This window comes from Oncorhynchus mykiss, chromosome 16 (genome assembly GCF_013265735.2).
Source record: "Oncorhynchus mykiss isolate Arlee chromosome 16, USDA_OmykA_1.1, whole genome shotgun sequence".
Lineage (NCBI taxonomy): Eukaryota > Metazoa > Chordata > Actinopteri > Salmoniformes > Salmonidae > Oncorhynchus > Oncorhynchus mykiss.
Window position 1 is genome coordinate 3,451,771 of NC_048580.1, and position 7,500 is coordinate 3,459,270.

Here is a 7,500-nt window from a genome sequence, read left to right on the forward strand (position 1 = left end):
TATAACGTCTGGCAGCTCCAATCTAGAGAGAAACTCAAGCTTCTATAACGTCTGGCAGCTCCAATCTAGAGAGAAACTCACGCTTCTATAACGTCTGGCAGCTCCAATCTAGAGAGAAACTCATGCTTCTATAACGTCTGGCAGCTCCAATCTAGAGAGAAACTCATGCTTCTATAACGTCTGGCAGCTCCAATCTAGAGAGAAACTCATGCTTCTATAAAGTCTGGCAGCTCCAATCTAGAGAGAAACTCATGCTTCTATAACGTCTGGCAGCTCCAATCTAGAGAGAAACTCATGCTTCTATAAAGTCTGGCAGCTCCAATCTAGAGAGAAACTCATGCTTCTATAAAGTCTGGCAGCTCCAATCTAGAGAGAAACTCATGCTTCTATAACGTCTGGCAGCTCCAATCTAGAGAGAAACTCATGCTTCTATAAAGTCTGGCAGCTCCAATCTAGAGAGAAACTCATGCTTCTATAACGTCTGGCAGCTCCAATCTAGAGAGAAACTCATGCTTTTATAACGTCTGGCAGCTCCAATCTAGAGAGAAACTCATGCTTCTATAACGTCTGGCAGCTCCAATCTAGAGAGAAACTCAAGCTTCTATAACGTCTGGCAGCTCCAATCTAGAGAGAAACTCACGCTTCTATAACGTCTGGCAGCTCCAATCTAGAGAGAAACTCAAGCTTCTATAACGTCTGGCAGCTCCAATCTAGAGAGAAACTCAAGCTTCTATAACGTCTGGCAGCTCCAATCTAGAGAGAAACTCAAGCTTCTATAACGTCTGGCAGCTCCAATCTAGAGAGAAACTCACGCTTCTATAACGTCTGGCAGCTCCAATCTAGAGAGAAACTCAAGCTTCTATAACGTCTGGCAGCTCCAATCTAGAGAGAAACTCACGCTTCTATAACGTCTGGCAGCTCCAATCTAGAGAGAAACTCATGCTTCTATAACGTCTGGCAGCTCCAATCTAGAGAGAAACTCATGCTTCTATAACGTCTGGCAGCTCCAATCTAGAGAGAAACTCATGCTTCTATAAAGTCTGGCAGCTCCAATCTAGAGAGAAACTCATGCTTCTATAACGTCTGGCAGCTCCAATCTAGAGAGAAACTCATGCTTCTATAAAGTCTGGCAGCTCCAATCTAGAGAGAAACTCATGCTTCTATAAAGTCTGGCAGCTCCAATCTAGAGAGAAACTCATGCTTCTATAACGTCTGGCAGCTCCAATCTAGAGAGAAACTCATAATTCTATAAAGTCTGGCAGCTCCAATCTAGAGAGAAACTCATGCTTCTATAACGTCTGGCAGCTCCAATCTAGAGAGAAACTCATGCTTTTATAACGTCTGGCAGCTCCAATCTAGAGAGAAACTCATGCTTTTATAACGTCTGGCAGCTCCAATCTAGAGAGAAACTCAAGCTTCTATAACGTCTGGCAGCTCCAATCTAGAGAGAAACTCACGCTTCTATAACGTCTGGCAGCTCCAATCTAGAGAGAAACTCAAGCTTCTATAACGTCTGGCAGCTCCAATCTAGAGAGAAACTCATGCTTCTATAACGTCTGGCAGCTCCAATCTAGAGAGAAACTCATGCTTCTATAAAGTCTGGCAGCTCCAATCTAGAGAGAAACTCATGCTTCTATAACGTCTGGCAGCTCCAATCTAGAGAGAAACTCATGCTTCTATAACTTCTGGCAGCTCCAATCTAGAGAGAAACTCATGCTTCTATAACGTCTGGCAGCTCCAATCGAGAGAGAAACTCATGCTTCTATAACGTCTGGCAGCTCCAATCTAGAGAGAAACTCATGCTTCTATAACGTCTGGCAGCTCCAATCTAGAGAGAAACTCATGCTTCTATAACGTCTGGCAGCTCCAATCTAGAGAGAAACTCATGCTTCTATAAAGTCTGGCAGCTCCAATCTAGAGAGAAACTCATGCTTTTATAACGTCTGGCAGCTCCAATCTAGAGAGAAACTCATGCTTCTATAAAGTCTGGCAGCTCCAATCTAGAGAGAAACTCATGCTTCTATAAAGTCTGGCAGCTCCAATCTAGAGAGAAACTCATGCTTCTATAACGTCTGGCAGCTCCAATCTAGAGAGAAACTCATGCTTCTATAAAGTCTGGCAGCTCCAATCTAGAGAGAAACTCATGCTTCTATAAAGTCTGGCAGCTCCAATCTAGAGAGAAACTCATGCTTCTATAAAGTCTGGCAGCTCCAATCTAGAGAGAAACTCATGCTTCTATAACGTCTGGCAGCTCCAATCTAGAGAGAAACTCATGCTTTTATAACGTCTGGCAGCTCCAATCTAGAGAGAAACTCATGCTTCTATAAAGTCTGGCAGCTCCAATCTAGAGAGAAACTCATGCTTCTATAAAGTCTGGCAGCTCCAATCTAGAGAGAAACTCATGCTTCTATAAAGTCTGGCAGCTCCAATCTAGAGAGAAACTCATGCTTCTATAACGTCTGGCAGCTCCAATCTAGAGAGAAACTCATGCTTCTATAAAGTCTGGCAGCTCCAATCTAGAGAGAAACTCATGCTTCTATAAAGTCTGGCAGCTCCAATCTAGAGAGAAACTCATGCTTCTATAACGTCTGGCAGCTCCAATCTAGAGAGAAACTCATGCTTTTATAACGTCTGGCAGCTCCAATCTAGAGAGAAACTCAAGCTTCTATAACGTCTGGCAGCTCCAATCTAGAGAGAAACTCACGCTTCTATAACGTCTGGCAGCTCCAATCTAGAGAGAAACTCATGCTTCTATAAAGTCTGGCAGCTCCAATCTAGAGAGAAACTCATGCTTCTATAACGTCTGGCAGCTCCAATCTAGAGAGAAACTCATGCTTTTATAACGTCTGGCAGCTCCAATCTAGAGAGAAACTCATGCTTCTATAAAGTCTGGCAGCTCCAATCTAGAGAGAAACTCATGCTTCTATAAAGTCTGGCAGCTCCAATCTAGAGAGAAACTCATGCTTCTATAACGTCTGGCAGCTCCAATCTAGAGAGAAACTCATGCTTCTATAACGTCTGGCAGCTCCAATCTAGAGAGAAACTCATGCTTCTATAAAGTCTGGCAGCTCCAATCTAGAGAGAAACTCATGCTTCTATAACGTCTGGCAGCTCCAATCTAGAGAGAAACTCATGCTTCTATAACTTCTGGCAGCTCCAATCTAGAGAGAAACTCATGCTTCTATAACGTCTGGCAGCTCCAATCGAGAGAGAAACTCATGCTTCTATAACGTCTGGCAGCTCCAATCTAGAGAGAAACTCATGCTTCTATAACGTCTGGCAGCTCCAATCTAGAGAGAAACTCATGCTTCTATAACGTCTGGCAGCTCCAATCTAGAGAGAAACTCATGCTTCTATAAAGTCTGGCAGCTCCAATCTAGAGAGAAACTCATGCTTCTATAACGTCTGGCAGCTCCAATCTAGAGAGAAACTCATGCTTCTATAAAGTCTGGCAGCTCCAATCTAGAGAGAAACTCATGCTTTTATAACGTCTGGCAGCTCCAATCTAGAGAGAAACTCATGCTTTTATAACGTCTGGCAGCTCCAATCTAGAGAGAAACTCATGCTTTTATAACGTCTGGCAGCTCCAATCTAGAGAGAAACTCAAGCTTCTATAACGTCTGGCAGCTCCAATCTAGAGAGAAACTCACGCTTCTATAACGTCTGGCAGCTCCAATCTAGAGAAAAACTCATGCTTTTATAACGTCTGGCAGCTCCAATCTAGAGAGAAACTCATGCTTCTATAAAGTCTGGCAGCTCCAATCTAGAGAGAAACTCATGCTTTTATAACGTCTGGCAGCTCCAATCTAGAGAGAAACTCATGCTTTTATAACGTCTGGCAGCTCCAATCTAGAGAGAAACTCATGCTTTTATAACGTCTGGCAGCTCCAATCTAGAGAGAAACTCAAGCTTCTATAACGTCTGGCAGCTCCAATCTAGAGAGAAACTCACGCTTCTATAACGTCTGGCAGCTCCAATCTAGAGAGAAACTCATGCTTCTATAAAGTCTGGCAGCTCCAATCTAGAGAGAAACTCATGCTTCTATAACGTCTGGCAGCTCCAATCTAGAGAGAAACTCATGCTTTTATAACGTCTGGCAGCTCCAATCTAGAGAGAAACTCATGCTTCTATAAAGTCTGGCAGCTCCAATCTAGAGAGAAACTCATGCTTCTATAAAGTCTGGCAGCTCCAATCTAGAGAGAAACTCATGCTTCTATAAAGTCTGGCAGCTCCAATCTAGAGAGAAACTCATGCTTCTATAAAGTCTGGCAGCTCCAATCTAGAGAGAAACTCATGCTTTTATAACGTCTGGCAGCTCCAATCTAGAGAGCAACTCATGCTTATATAAAGTCTGGCAGCTCCAATCTAGAGAGAAACTCATGCTTCTATAAAGTCTGGCAGCTCCAATCTAGAGAGAAACTCATGCTTCTATAACGTCTGGCAGCTCCAATCTAGAGAGAAACTCATGCTTCTATAAAGTCTGGCAGCTCCAATCTAGAGAGAAACTCATGCTTCTATAAAGTCTGGCAGCTCCAATCTAGAGAGAAACTCATGCTTCTATAAAGTCTGGCAGCTCCAATCTAGAGAGAAACTCATGCTTCTATAACGTCTGGCAGCTCCAATCTAGAGAGAAACTCATGCTTTTATAACGTCTGGCAGCTCCAATCTAGAGAGAAACTCACGCTTCTATAAAGTCTGGCAGCTCCAATCTAGAGAGAAACTCATGCTTCTATAAAGTCTGGCAGCTCCAATCTAGAGAGAAACTCATGCTTCTATAAAGTCTGGCAGCTCCAATCTAGAGAGAAACTCATGCTTCTATAAAGTCTGGCAGCTCCAATCTAGAGAGAAACTCATGCTTCTATAACGTCTGGCAGCTCCAATCTAGAGAGAAACTCATGCTTCTATAAAGTCTGGCAGCTCCAATCTAGAGAGAAACTCATGCTTCTATAAAGTCTGGCAGCTCCAATCTAGAGAGAAACTCATGCTTCTATAACGTCTGGCAGCTCCAATCTAGAGAGAAACTCATGCTTCTATAAAGTCTGGCAGCTCCAATCTAGAGAGAAACTCATGCTTCTATAAAGTCTGGCAGCTCCAATCTAGAGAGAAACTCATGCTTCTATAACGTCTGGCAGCTCCAATCTGGAGAGAAACTCATGCTTTTATAACGTCTGGCAGCTCCAATCTAGAGAGAAACTCAAGCTTCTATAACGTCTGGCAGCTCCAATCTAGAGAGAAACTCACGCTTCTATAACGTCTGGCAGCTCCAATCTAGAGAGAAACTCAGGAGTAGACGACACACAGTAAAGAAATAATTACTCGGCAGGAGTGAAAGGCAGAGAGACAGAGAGAGGCAGAGAGACAGAGTTAGAGAGAGACAGAGACAGAGAGCTAGAAAGAGACAGAGACAGAGAGACAGAGAGAGAGGCAGAGAGACAGAGAGAGACAGAGAGAGAGAGAGACAGAGAGAGGCAGAGAGACAGAGTTAGAGAGAGACAGAGACAGAGAGCTAGAAAGAGACAGAGACAGAGTTAGAGAGAGACGATCTGGTGCTTCTGTCACCAACCAAGGAGGGCCTACAGCAGCACCTAGATCTTATGCACAGATTCTGTCAGACCTGGGCCCTGACAGTAAATCTCAGTAAGACCAAAATAATGGTGTTCCAAAAAAGGTCCAGTCACCAGGACCACAAACACAAATTCCATCTAGACACTGTTGCCCTGGAGCACACAAAAATCTCTACATACCTTGGCCTAAACATCAGCGCCACAGGTAACTTCCACAAAGCTGTGAACAATCTGAGAGACAAGGCAAGAAGGGCATTCTATGCCATCAAAAGAAACATAAATTTCAACATACCAATTAGGATTTGGCTAAAAATACTTGAATCAGTCATAGAGCCCATTGCCCTTTATGGTTGTGAGGTCTGGGGTCCGCTCACCAACCAAGACTTCACAAAATGGGACAAACACCAAATTGAGACTCTGCACGCAGAATTCTGCAAAAATATCCTCCATGCACAACGTAGAACACCAAATAATGCATGCAGAACAGAATTAGGTCAATACCCACTAATTATCAAAATCCAGAAAAGAGCCGTTAAATTCTATAACCACCTAAAAGGAAGCGATTCCCAAACCTTCCATAACAAAGCCATCACCTACAGAGAGATGAACCTGGAGAAGAGTCCCCTAAGCAAGCTGATCCTGGGGCTCTGTTCACAAACACAAACACACCCCACGGAGCCCCAGGACAACAGCACAATTAGACCCAACCAAATCATGAGAAAACAAAAAGATAATTACTTAACACATTGTAAAAAAATTACAAAAAAACAGAACAAACTAGAATGCTATTTCGCCCTACACAGAGAGTACACAGCGGCAGGATACCTGACCACTGTGACTGACCCAAACTTAAGGAAAGCTTTGACTATGTACAGACTCAGTGAGCATAGCCCCGCTATTGATAAAGGCCGCCGTAGGCAGACATGGCTCTCAAGAGAAGACAGGCTATGTGCTCACTGCCCACAAAATTAGGTGGAAACTGAGCTGCACTTCCTAACCTCCTGCCCACTGTATGACCATATTAGAGAGACATATTTCCCTCAGATTACACAGATCCACAAAGAATTCAAAAACAAATCCAATTTTGAAAAACTCCCATATCTACTGGGTGAAATTCCACAGTGTGCCATCACAGCAGCAAGATTTGTGACCTGTTGCCACGAGAAAAGGGCAACCAGTGAAGAACACACACCATTGTAAATACAACCCATATTTATGCTTATTTATTTTATCTTGTGTCCTTTAACCATTTGTACATTGTTAAAACACTGTATATATACAGTGCCTTGCGAAAGTATTCGGCCCTCTTGAACTTTGCGACCTTTTGCCACATTTCAGGCTTCAAACATAAAGATATACAACTGTATTTTTTTGTGAAGAATCAACAACAAGTGGGACACAATCATGAAGTGGAACGACATTTATTGGATATTTCAAACTTTTTTAACAAATCAAAAACTGAAAAATTGGGCGTGCAAAATTATTCAGCCCCCTTAAGTTAATACTCTGTAGCGCCACCTTTTGCTGCAATTACAGCTGTAAGTCGCTTGGGGTATGTCTCTATCAGTTTTGCACATCGAGAGACTGAAATTCTTTCCCATTCCTCCTTGCAAAACAGCTCGAGCTCAGTGAGGTTGGATGGAGAGCATTTGTGAACAGCAGTTTTCAGTTAAAAATTTCCACAGATTCTCGATTGGATTCAGGTCTGGACTTTGACTTGGCCATTCTAACACCTGGATATGTTTATTTTTGAACCATTCCATTGTAGATTCTGCTTTATGTTTTGGATCATTGTCTTGTTGGAAGACAAATCTCCGTCCCAGTCTCAGGTCTTTTGCAGACTCCATCAGGTTTTCTTCCAGAATGGTCCTGTATTTGGCTCCATCCATCTTCCCATCAATTTTAACCATCTTCCCTGTCCCTGCTGAAGAAAAGC